Here is a 14097-nt window from a genome sequence, read left to right as displayed (position 1 = left end):
CTTTACTCTTACCCAGGCTGCCTAGTTTGCCCGTTTCCCATAGCGGAGTGTGTTGCGTTCGTTTGTCGTTCCAACCCATGTGGCGTGTTACCGTGTGCCCCGTGCGGACGGTATGTGTGGCCTGTCCTATAAGATCTGATTTTTGCTTTTTATTATATAGTGCTTGATTGATTCCTCCCACCCCTAAAGTATGTCTATCTAGCCGATATGCAGGGTCAGTTTGGGAAGAGTGAGGCCATTTATTGATTACTGTTAGTTGAAAAGCCCAGAAATATGTTTAGATGTGTGGGAGTGCAATACCGCCATCATACCAACTCCTAACCAGCTTCACTGCTGCTATTCTAGCTGGCTTGCCATCCATCTCACAGGGGGTTATTCACTTCTGAATCAATTGCCTTAAAGTATGAGAGGGGAACACTGAAGGGGGTATTTTGGAGGGCATATATAAATCTGGGGAGCGACAATATTTTGAAAAGTGCAGCTCTGCCCAGTAGAGTGAGGGTCAAAGATTGCCAGTGTTTGGCATCTCGCTGTAGTCTCGGCAATGGTTCCTGAAGGTTTTTGGCTATGAAATCATCGGGATCGGACGTGACATGAATACCCAGCTATTTGAAACCATCCGTGACTATTCTTACGGCAAAACCCCTCGGCAATACTGGAAGGGGCCCATGTAAAGTGTACAGGACCGCCTTTCCCCAGTTGATTGTATATCCTGACACCTTCCCATATACTTTGCATATGTTTAGGAGTCTATGCAGGGATCGTTGTGGGAATACCATGTATATTAGAATGTCAGCCGCATAAAGGGATATGCGGTCTTCCCATCCCTCCGTCTAACGGAGCCCACGGTTGATTGGGTCTTTCCTTATCTAGGCTGCTAGTGGCTCTAGTACCAAGGCAAAAAAGAGTGGGGTCAGGGGCAGCCCTGTCTTGTTTCCACGTCCATGGGGAAATTCCTCAGAGATGTGTCCGTTGGCCACCACATGAGCTAACGGATTAGTGTATAGCACATATTGCCCTGCTTAAACCTTGAGACACATGAGGCATATTGAACATCCCACGTTCTGTGCCAGGAACAGTAATGACAGTATGTGCATTCCCCAAGTCGACTGTTCTTCAAGGATGAGTATTTCATGGGTGCCCGAGCTAAATTGAGAGCCATCTTATCATGTAACAACGACTCTATTGTGGTGTTTTCATCTTGTATTGAATTAAATAAAGAGAATAACAACAACGAAAAGAATGCAACATTCTTGTAAAATATTAAGCTACAAGAAGGCCTAAGGTGTCGGATACATTCTGCAGCAGTAGAACTGTGTGCCCAGGAGAAGCAATGTCCCCGTGCGGTACTATGAGAAGAAAGGAATTTACTGAAAACTGTGTAACACACACTCGGTCCCTTCAAATAGTTCTGAAAATACCAAGTATGTAGATGGATGTACAGAGGCTGGAGACAAACAATTATTTCAGTGGCCCAGGCCTTGCCATTCTCTCCACTGAGGATGCCTGATTGCTCCATCTTGGCGGGATTCCAGGCTCCCGCTCCTTTCATTTGAAGAGCATTGGTTACTTTGGAGGCCAGCCAGGAATGCAACCCACAGATGCACAGATTTATTAAATATAAACCGAGGAATGGAATAATGGCTTCTACTAACACAAAGCGACCGGACAGCCATCTCATTGACACCATTGTAATGTTTGCCCGGCACCAGGCCAACCCAAGTTGAACGTTGTAATGAGAATAAAAGCCCAGGAGTCTGGGCGTGGCGTCAGTGCAGTAGCCAGCCACTAGAGTAATCGTCCCACGTGGGTTGTGTGATTATTTCCCTGGGCCTACCACAACTCTACATTGGCGACGAGGTGGTCTCGCCACCCCGCCGCGTGCACCCACACCTTAACACTCGCACTGGGGAGCAGCCTGCAGTGGCCCCCCACCAGCAGCCTACCTCATCTCCCAGCACCCGTGTGCGGACCGACACCTGCCTCCTGCTCCGGCCATGCCGCGATGCGGAGTGCGGCCGTCCCTGTGCCGGCACCCTGCTGTGTCCGCCTGTGCCTGCCGCCCGCCTCTCCACGCCGGCGGGGCTAGCGCTCACTTCCAGCTGTGGTCCCCGCTGTCTCCAGGCCCGGTGGCCGCATCGTGCCCAGAGGTGAGCGCGTGCGCGGTCCGTCACTCAGCCTGCCCCGTGCCCGGCAGTGTGTGCGGACGCCGCCCTCCCTCCTCGGCGGCCCCTCCCGCCAGACGACTGGCTCACCCCTGCAACAACGCACCCTGGAGTGGGCTGCCTACAACACCACGGACCTCCAGGCCCCCCCCTCTGATTCCTCACGCATTTCACGTGACACGGACCTCCGGCCCCCTCCGATTCCTCACGCTTTTCGTGTGGTATTGGTAGGCCCGACTTCTGCCTGTTTGGGGACCTCCTCCGGTGTGCCTCCCACGTGCCCTTGGTGTCAAGGATTGTCTTCACGCCTGCCAGTCAGTCGCCCCAAGCCAGATGTTCGCCTTCTGCAAGGTGGACATTTTGCCCTCATCGCCCAGACCTGTCCGCAGCTGCCATGACCACCGTACCCCCCCTGGAGCCGTTTACAATAACTGGCCCACCGCTGTCGCAGGCTGCGAGGTGGAAGAAGTGGGTGGAATGGTTGGAGAATTTCTTCGAGGCAGCGGAGATCGCGGCCCCACGGCGGCACACCATGCTGTTTCACCTGGGAGGATAGGCCATCCACGACATTGCGAAGGAGGTCAGAGAGGGCAGCCAGCCCAGAAACTACGCCACGATGCGCGACGCAATTACCGCGTACTTCGAACCTTTCGCCAGCGCTGACTATAAGAGGTTCCTACTCCGCCAAGCCCGCCAGCTCCCGGATGAGTCAGTTGACGTCTTTTATGCGAGGCTGAAGAAGCTAGCAAGCACGTGCACTTTCCCTGATGCCGATGACGAGATCCGCGCCCAGTTCATACAGAGTTGCGTGTCTTCGAAACTGCGCGAAAGAGTGTTGGAGGAAGACAATATGGCCATGAGGGACATCCTCACGCTCGGACGGTCCAAAGTGCTATCCAAGGCCAGAGCCGCGCATATGGAGGCCAAGCCAGCCGTCATAGTCAAGACAGAGCCCGTGTGCGCCCTCGAGACCAACGCCCCGGATGCCCGTCCGAAGCAGCCCCGGCGAGGAACTACTAAACCAGCCCAGTCTTCGCGCGGCCGTGCCTGTTCGTGGTGCGGAGGCCTGACACCGCAAAACGGGGCCTGCCCAGCACAGGGCAAGGTCTGCAGCGCCTGCGGGAAGGTCAATCACTTCGCGAGTGTGTGCGGGTCAACACCGAAGAAGAAACAGAATGGCCCACCCAGGAGGGTAAGAACTGTGTAACCGCTCCCTAACAGCCCCACCAGCAGCGACGTGGACGATGACGAAGCCGACACCGCCTCCGTCCATGTCGTCCGGATGATCAACACCCTCGCGGCCACGCCGTCTGCGGCACCCATGTGCACCATCAACGTGCAGGACCAGGCGGTAGCAGCTCTGATCGACACAGGTGCGACAATCAATCTGATGGCTGCCAGCGTATATCGGACACTGATGAACGCCCCAGCACTCCATCCCACCAGAGTGCAAGTGTACGCCTATGGCACCACACGTCCACTCCGCCTTTGTGGAATGTTCCGGACAGACCTATTTCACGATTCTGCCCGCCTGCAGACCAAAGTCTATGTATCTCAGGAAGGCTCACGATTCTTACTGGGATGTAGAACGGCGCAAGACCTGGGACTAATCCATTTTGCCCTCACGGTCCAAGCCCACAGCCTCGACCATCTGGTGCAAGAGTTCACAACCCTGTTCGACGTAATCGGGTGTTTGAAAGCACCAGCCATTCACCTTCACATAGACAAATCAGTCGCTCCAGTAGCCCTCTGACACCGACGTATCGCATTTCACCTGCGACCCAAGGTTGAAGCAGAGCTACGGGTGCTTGAACGAGCAGGGATCATCGAGAGAGTGAGTGGCCCCCCCGTGGGTGTCGCCCATTGTGTTGGCAAAGAAACCAAAACAGCCAGACGCAGTGAGAATCTGCATGGACATGCGCATTCCCAATCTCGCCATCAAGCGTGAATGCAACCTGACGCCAACGATAGATGACATCATCGGGGAGTTATCCGGCTCGAAGCGGTTCTCAAAGATGGATCTGCGGTCAGGATAACACCAAATCCCCCTACACCCAGATTCACACCCGATTACCACCTTCTCCACTCACGCCGGACTCTGGCGATACACCCGGCTCAAATTCGGTATATCAAGTTCCGCGGAGGTATTGCAAAACATCATCCAGAACGTCCTGCAAGGGCTGGAAGGCGTCTTAAACGTCAGTGACGACATCCTAGTCCACGCACCAACCTTGGACGTGCACATCCAACGCCTCCAAGCAGTGATTGCCCGACTTCAAGAGCGAGGCCTGACCCTCCACCGGGAAAAATGTGACTTCCTGTGGAAGGACATTAGTTTCTTTGGATACCGCTTCTCTGATCAAGGGATAGGCCCGGATCCAGAGAAGGTCAAGGACATTCACGAAGCTCCCGCCCCAACATCGGTGACAGCCGTCCGCAGCTTCCTCAGAATGGTCACCTATTGCGGGCGGTTCATCAAAGACCTGGCAGTTCTCACCGGCCCACTTCGCGACCTGACCAAGTCCACCACCACCTGGGAGTGGGGCCCGGAACAACAAGAATCCTTCCTCAGGACCAAAGCTGCGCTGTCAGCAGACACAACCCAGGCCTACTTTGACCCCCAAAACGAGTCGCAACTGGCAGGGGACGCAAGCCCAACAGGCCTGGGAGCTGTTCTAGCCCAGCAGCAAGCCTGCGGAGAGTGGGCCCCCGTCGCCTACGCGAGCAGGACCCTTACGCCAATGGAACAGCTTTACTCGCAAATTGAAAGAGAGGCCATCGCAATCCTGTGGGGGTGTATGCACTTCCACATCTACTTGTATGGGCACCCGTTTGTGGTAATAACGGACCACAAGCCTCTTATCCCGCTGTTTCAGGGATCCTCCACTCGCCCTCCTCCCAGAATCGAGAAATGGGTGCTCCAACTCGAGGAATTCCAATTCACCGTGGAATATCGACCCGGAACCCCGCCGACTTCCTGTCCCGACATGCCCGTCCAGTCACCAAAGCAGAAGCGGCAGAAGCCACCGCCACGGAGGAGTATGTACGGATGATTGTGGAGAGGTCCAGGCCGCTGGCAATTTCTCTAGACGAAGTAGCGCATGCCACCAAAGACGACGAGTGCCTACAGATCGCAAATCAGGCCATCGCCTCAGGGAACTGGAAACCTCTCCAAAGCCCGGCCTCTTTCCGCACTCCAGGAGCCCAAGCAACGTTGAAAGCACTGCACCAAGTCCGCAACAAACTGTCAGTCTCTCCTGAAGGGTGTCTCTTGAGAGGCCCTCGCCTTGTGCTACCGGGCTGCCTCACCCAACAAGCAGTCCTCCTGGCACACGGCGTGCATCAGGGCATAGTGAAATCGAAAAACTGTCTTCGGAGCAAACTCTGGTTCCCAGGTCTAGATCGGATTGTGGAAGCCATCATCCAACAGTGTCCCGTGTGTCTGGCAACCAGTCTGCCCAGCCACCCAGCTCCAGTAATCACCGAGGAGGGGCCGACGTCTCCGTGGGAACGGGCCAGTGCGGATTTTGGTAGCCTCCCAGGCGGAAAGTACATGTTCATCGTGGTGGACAAATTCTCACGGTATCCAGAGGTGGAGATCCTGTCATCCACCGCCGCCTCAGAAGTCATACCAAAGCTGGAGAAGATAATCGCCACCCATGGCCTCATCGGTGAGCTGCGCACGGACAATGGGCCGCCCTTCAATGGCGTTGAGCTAGACGAGTATCTGCTGTCTCACAGTGTCAAACATCCACGCATAACCCCAAGGTGGCCCCAAGCGAATGGGGAAGTATAGCGGCTAATGTGGACACTGAACAAGACTATCCAGATAGCCCTAGCGGACGGCCAGAGTCTGGAGCTGGCCCTCTATCAATTTCTACGCGAATATAGACTGACGCCCCACTGCACGACGGGAATCCCGCCAAGCCGCCTCTGTTTTGGCAGGGTAGTCACAGATACCATCCCACACCACAATACGTGGGCAACATCTCCAGCCCCACCGAACCGATCTATGGAACGAAGAACAAAAACAAATGCGGAAGCATCCCGCCGGAGAAAAGCCATCGACAGTCCGATTGAGGTGGGCGACCGAGTGCTGGTGAAGGATCGCCACCCAAGGGGAAAATTCCGCCTACCTTTCAAACTGGACCCTTGGACTGTAATCCACATCAATGGTACAATGATCACTGCATCCCGGTGGGGAGAGAAGGTCACGAGAAATGTGTCATTTTTCAAAAGAGTCCCAATGGATGACGACGGAGAATTCCCGGAACCAGGAGAGAACCACCTGGACACTTCACAGGATCGAGAGGAAACGTCTAGAGGTGATCCGCCGCCCAGAACCTCCAGCCCAAGGAGTGCCCTAGCCACGCAAGACCAGGAAGGCGCCCCGTCGCAAGAAGCACAGAGCAGCCAAGAAACGGCGGAAAGAGGCTGTTCGGGGGACATGTTCCAAACCCCGCCGAGCAAGGGCAGTCAGAGCAGGTATCACCTGCGCCCCTGTCCAAGACCATCCCAGTGATACCGAGACTTTGTTGCCCGCTGCCAGCCACGGAAGTAGGACGAGCCTGTATACCAGTCACGGCCAAGTAAGACTGTTCCAATTTGTTTTTGTAACTTACAGAGACTGAAATGTCTTGACAGGCTATTTGATGCATCTCTTTGTTTGTATAATGTTTTGCATTTCTGGGTAAAGGAGGAATGTAATGTTTGCCCGGCACCGGGCCAAATAAGTTGAATGTTGTGTAGGGGTTTCGAGCCCCCCCCCTCTGTGCGAACACGTAGTGGGCCGACCCTGCGTCCGCGCGGGCGGCACATTGTAATGAGAATAAAAGCCCAGGAGTCTGGGCGTGGCGTCAGTGCAGTAGCCGGCCACTAATCGTACCACGTGGGTTGTGTGATTATTTCCCAGCGCCTACCAAAACTCTAAACCCATAACATGGCCGATGTCGTTAGCAGGTCCCCGGGTTTGCTGGAGGTAATGTGCATACTTGTTGCTTGCTGACCTCTGAAGCAGACACAGCAGATAGAGTGAAACTGCATCACACATGTACATGATCAAGAGACAGTGTGGTGCATTTGAACTTAGCCATTTGATTATATGTACTGAATTATGCAAATGAAGTATATGCTTTTATTCACATGTGTGTCAAAACAGGTTTCCAAACTGCCGAGGCGCACTTTCGTGCTTCAAGTTTTAAAATGTGCTCACTTTGCATTCAGTGGAATGAAAAGTAAACAAAGATTTCCAAGCTACACGAATTGGCAGCAACTTCTTGTATAAAGTGGGCTGACATTTGACCCTCTGACTTTCAACAAGCTGGGAGTGCTACAGGAAAACCCTTGAAAGGCCTTTCGGAGGTCGATTCTCTTTGACGTACCTCCTCAAATAATATCTGGGGGTGCTGCAGCACCTCCTGCAGACAAGTGGCAGCGCCTCTGACTCTAACACCTACACTCACCTACACACACTAAGGGCCTGTTTTGTAATGTGTTACAGGGGCAGCTGGTGACATTTGAAAGTGGAGGGGCGTAAACTAATTTGCATATTGCACCGCAGCGATCGAGCGCAGCCCGAACCACCTTGCATCCATCCATACATCATTCATGCATCCACCCATCTATCCACCCACCCACCCTGCATCCATACATCATTCATTCATGCATCCACCCATCCATCCATCATGCATCCCTTCATCATGCATGCATCCATACATCATTCATACATCCACCCATACATCCACCCACCCATCCTGCATCCATACATCATTCATTCACCCACCCACCCATCCATCCACCCATCCATCCATCATGCATCCACCCATCATGCATGCATCCATGCATGCATCCATCCATACATCATTCATGCATCCATCCATCCACCCATCCATCATGCATCCACCCATCATGCATGCATCCATGCATCCATCCATACATCCATACATCATTCATTCATGCACCCACCCATCCATCCATCCATCCACCCACCCTGCATCCATTCATCATTCATTCATGCATCCACCCATCCATCCATCATGCATCCACCCATCATGCATGCATCCATCCATACATCATTCATGCATCCACCCATCCATCCACCCAACCATCCTGCATCCATACATCATTAATTCATGCCCCCACCCATCCATCCATCCACCCATCCATCCATCATGCATCCACCCATCATGCATGCATCCATGCATCCATCCATACATCATTCATGCATGCATCCATCCATCCACCCATCCACCCTGCATCCATACATCATTCATTCATGCACCCACCAATCCATCCATCCATCCACCCATCCATCATGCATCCATCCATACATCATTCATGCATCCATGCATCCATCCATCCGTCCATCCATACATCATTCATGCATCTACCCATCCATCCACCCACCCACCCTGCATCCATACATCATTCATTCATGCATCCACCCATCCATCCATCATGCATCCACCCATCATGCATGCATGCATCCATACATCATTCATACATCCACCCATACATCCACCCACCCATCCTGCATCCATACATCATTCATTCATGCACCCACCCATCCATCCATCCACCCATCCATCCATCATGCATCCACCCATCATGCATGCATCCATGCATCCATGCATCCATCCATACATCATTCATGCATCCACCCATCCATCCACCCACCCACCCTGCATCCATACATCATTCATTCATGCATCCACCCATCCATCCATCCATCATGCATCCACCCATCATGCATGCATCCATGCATCCATCCATACATCCATACATCATTCATTCATGCACCCACCCATCCATCCATCCATCCACCCACCCACCCTGCATCCATACATCATTCATTCATGCATCCACCCATCCATCCATCATGCATCCACCCATCATGCATGCATCCATCCATACATCATTCATGCATCCACCCAACCATCCTGCATCCATACATCATTAATTCATGCACCCACCCATCCATCCATCCACCCATCCATCCATCATGCATCCACCCATCATGCATGCATCCATGCATCCATCCATACATCATTCATGCATGCATCCATCCATCCACCCATCCACCCACCCATCCTGCATCCATACATCATTCATTCATGCACCCACCAATCCATCCATCCATCCACCCATCCATCATGCATCCATCCATACATCATTCATGCATCCATGCATCCATCCATCCGTCCATCCATACATCATTCATGCATCCACCCATCCATCCACCCACCCACCCTGCATCCATACATCATTCATTCATGCATCCACCCATCCATCCATCATGCATCCACCCATCATGCATGCATGCATCCATACATCATTCATACATCCACCCATACATCCACCCACCCATCCTGCATCCATACATCATTCATTCATGCACCCACCCATCCATCCATCCACCCATCCCTCCATCATGCATCCACCCATCATGCATCCATGCATCCATCCATACATCCATACATCATTCATGCATCCACCCATCCATCCACCCACCCACCCTGCATCCATACATCATTCATTCATGCATCCACCCATCCATCCATCATGCATCCACCCATCATGCATGCATGCATCCATACATACATCATTCATGCATCCACCCACCTATCCTGCATCCATACATCATTAACACACTGAACTATCTCAAGTCATTTGTGTAAGCTAGTTTACTGGAACACCGAAAAACACACACTCTTACCTTGCTGCCGGTCCCGCACACGTCACAGGCTCACAGCGCCCCTGGCCAATCCTGGCGCCAGGGGCACAGGTACCCTCTCGCCCGCAGCACGCCCATTAGGGCTCCTGATGGGCATGTGCAACGCCGCCAAAACACAATTGCGCATGCGTGGGCACGGGTAAAAATTCACCCTCCGTCCCCACGCATGCGTACTTGTGTTGCCGTCCGTAAAAACATGTCAATGAATCAACATGATGCCCTCCCGGCGGTCTGACGTCATGTTGATTCATTGACATGATTGTCATGAGGGAGCTGCGGGCGTCGTCGGGCAGGGGGGCTACGCCCCCACGCCCCAATGGACGAACCGCGCCTGATGTGTTAGGATTATGGCCGTGAAGGCGGATGTATGTCGTTACTACGCATGCATTTACAACGCATGCCTTTACGACGCTACTTTTACAACGCAAGTTGTTACAACGACTTGCGTTGGGGGGCGCTGGATAATGAATAGTTTAATTTACTATTCCAACTCCAGTCCCCGTGGATAGTAGGGAAGGAGTTGGAAAGTAAATTAAACTATTTCCTATCCTGGAGCGCCCCCCAGCGCAAGTCGTTGTAACGACTTGCATTGTAAAAGTTGCATCGTAAAGGCACAGCGTTGTAAAAGTTGCATAGTAAACGCTGTTCCCCCTTGAAGGCACAACCATTACCCACTGAGGGCAAGCTCTTCTGTCACCTTGGTATTTACTCGGCTTCTGAAGTGGGGTGTCCAATACAGTATAAGAGCACTACACCATACTACACTGTGCCTTCCAGTGAAACCAACTTCCAACAAGCATAGGCAAGCCAATGGGTCCGGCCCACACAAGCTTTTGCCTTTGTCAATGTTTTAGCCATGTTGCACAACAACATGCTTGCTCCGCAGCATTGCTGAAAGTTATTGAAAAAATCACATAGATGTGGCCAGTGCTAGCTATGTCATATCACTTTTTTAAAGTGATGGCAAGAGGGGGAGAGGGAAGGAGGGCGTGCAACACAAGCGTGTACATGCCTCTCACCAAACACTCCCGTCAGCAATGAAAAAGAAAAGAAATCTCTCATCTAGGCATGGTCAGCAGTGGTCATTTCATAGCTATTTTTTTGGTATACTTTCGGCCATGCTGCACAACACCCTCACTTCTGTGGAACATGGCTAAAAACACGTGTACTACCAATAGGTTGCGCAGGCTAGATCCAGTGGCTTTGCCAATGGTTTTTTTCCTGGCAGGATGGGAGGGTAGGAAGTATGGAAGCAATGAAGGGAGGGTGGGAGATGGAAAGAAACACAACATGGGAAGGTGAAGGGGAAGTAACACAACAAGGGCAAACAACAATGTGGGGTAGAAGGGTGCAAGCGACAACAAGGACAAACAACAACGGGAGCTAGCAACAAGGGGGGCAAGCAAAACAGCGTAAGGGAGGGGGTGGCAAGCAACAACTCGGGAGGAAGGGAACAAGCAACCAAAAAACACCCAAAAAATTCATCTTACCTTGTGTAATGTAATGTGGTGGTCATGTAAAGCACTCATACAAAGCACTCCAATGCCCTCGGTCGATTTTGAGCTGTAGAAAAGAAAAATTAATATGACCTTGTGTAATGTAATGTGGTGCTCATGTAAAGTGCTCCCAATTCCCTCATGCTGATTTTGTGCTACATATAAAAAAAATTGTAGCAAAGTGGTATTGGGTAGAAAGGTGGCTGCCTGAAAACACATGCATTCTTACGGAGTGCTGTAACTACAAAAAAGTAGTGGAAGGACACTGAGCAAAGAAAAAGTACTGTGCCAAGCTCCAGGGGAGGCACAAACACACAAAGAGAGATAGTGAAGCGGGCATGCTCTGACGAAAGAGAAATAAGGGAATGAGAGTGACAATGAAGCCAACCAATGGTAAGCAATGAATGGCCTGTAAGGTCCCTTTGAGTAAACAAAATGTCTTGTCTCATGTGAGACCTCAAAAGTGTATTTGCTGAGGATGGATATGTGAGTTTAGTTTTCTACTACGTGCAGTTTGTATATATGTGGTGGTATAGCGCAAACCTACAGGCAACGTGTAGGTGCGTTGTAGGGGGTCAAAGGCAAAGATACATCAACAAGTGGTGGAGTTGTAACTCGGTTCTGAGAGTGGAATTAGACTATTATTTGCAGTGACCAATTTTATGCATGAAATAGGTTGCATTTACTGCAAGAATCTATTTTTAAATAGAACTTTCCTACTTTTTTATATAGTTTGTATTTGGCTATAGGATTGGGCTGTTTCAAAGTAATTCACATATAAACAGAGAAAATAATTAAAGCACAGGATAAGTGACTGACCAATGATTTTGCAAGTTGAGGGACAAGGATTAAAAACCACATCTTCTGGTTCCAAAGGCAAAATATTACCACCCAATATGTGATTGTTGACTTCAGTAAGTGTTCTTCAGTGACTGGTAACATGCCATGCCTAAGATACCATGTTTCCAGTGCCGCCTTTAGGGTGGTGCAATTGTTGCAGTTGCACTGGACACCATGGTCAAGGTGGTGCTCTCGGCATGACAAACTGAACCAAGATAAGAGCAGACTTCAGAGATCTTTGTGTGCCAGGCATTTTTCAGGGGATAATTAGAACGGCATATTAACTTTTGTAGTTAATGCACTTGTGGGAGAGGTCTGTCATTCATCTAGTCACTGTTTTGACTCATAATATAGTAGCATAGAGGGTAATGTTCTGCGGTGATGTAAATCACAACGTGTGGCATGCAGATCACAGATTAGTATGTTATGTAGATAGCTCAGTGGGTAATTGCTTTTATCACAGATATCCTTGTGTTACTATGAGTTAATAAGTAAAAATCCTTCTAAAATGGCACATTGAGATATGAACTTGCATCAAAGAGCTGCATGCAAATTGAAAGGCAAGGGTTTAGAACATTATTGCTGTGTTTCCCTCCAACCTTGTGTTATTCTAAGGTTGGTAAAAAGGGTTTCTTTGTATAGCAATACAATCTCACTAGTATGACAACCCAATCATTGTGTTCTGTTTCTGGGACAGATTTACAAACACTTTCTATCTGATTTCCATCATGATAGTGCTGTAAAACTGGTGCAAAGTTTTATTTAGGGTCTAACTTTTCAGCAAAAATCCTGAATTGTGTTGGACAGTGGCCCTAAAGTAACACAAAGTAGCACTATGCGCTACTTTATGTCCGAGAAGCATACCATGGGTAGTAAAAGGACGGGCAGGTGCACTCAATAGTGAATTGTGATGCTAAACCCTTCTAACTTTGTGTTATAATTTTTTATTGACATTTTGAGAAAATGTCATCATAAGTACAATAGTAGACAAGGATTGGCATCTATAAATGATGCCTCCTCGATGCACCTTTCCAACTTTCCATGTGTGCTGCCCATACAGCACACATACAAAGAGGTAAGGTGTTAAACTTTGTCAAAGCATAGGATTTTATACTGAAAGGGTACTATTCCAACATAAAACCAACGTTTGAGCTCACACAAACACTTGCACTATGGTGGGAGGGGGTGAGTGCATTGGCGCAAGGCAGCCTAATGTGTGCCAGCACTAGAGGAGAGCGCAACAACACAATATCTAAGTTTTCACAAAGATCTGCAACTTTGGTTACTGCGCATCTTATTAAACTTTGTTAATCTGCACCTCTGTTTCTCCAGACCAAGCACTCCTAACATTTATTTATTTATTTATTTATTTATTTAAACATTTGTAAAGCGCTACAAAGGCCCGTGGGCATCTCGGCGCTGATAACATGTAATGCCTACCAGTATGAATGACATGTGACTCCAACACGCTCATTGTCTTAAGCAACATTTCTTACACATTGATTTACACAGTTTTATGACTCATTGTATAATTTGTCTGTGATGTGAAGCGCTCTGACAGTCTACATAGGGATTAGTAGCACTATAAAATAAATAAATGTGAAAGAGGGGCAAAGATTAGATGAAGGGCACCAGTGCTTAATTGAGCCGGGGCTTTCCGGTGCCGAGCACTGGCACTTAATTGGTTTCGGTGATCGGCACGACACCTAATTGTCAACACCATACATAGAACAGTCTACCACATATTGGTGCTGCTCATCTATTTAAGAGATTAGCTGAACGGTTGTTTAGGAATACAATATACAATAAAATTGCAAATACCTGCCTCCCCCGCCATTCATTTAGCTTTGGGGACCTGGAATAA

General features: G+C 50.1%; 1 protein-coding gene across 1 annotated transcript in view; it reads right to left on the bottom strand.

The window, feature by feature from the left end:
• The window catches only part of SLC26A9 (solute carrier family 26 member 9), a 251682-nt gene extending 240220 nt beyond the window's left edge, over nucleotides 1-11462 (bottom strand). The window contains exon 1 of the mRNA XM_078644590.1: nucleotides 11388-11462. The gene's annotated coding sequence lies outside the window, so the exon portion shown is untranslated. The remainder of the gene's footprint in view (nucleotides 1-11387) is intronic.
• Between the last annotated feature and the right edge of the window lie 2635 nt (nucleotides 11463-14097).

Source organism: Lissotriton helveticus, chromosome 5_1 (assembly GCF_964261635.1).
Source record: "Lissotriton helveticus chromosome 5_1, aLisHel1.1, whole genome shotgun sequence".
Taxonomy (NCBI): Eukaryota; Metazoa; Chordata; class Amphibia; order Caudata; family Salamandridae; genus Lissotriton; species Lissotriton helveticus.
This window is presented reverse-complemented; position numbering and strand designations above follow the sequence as displayed.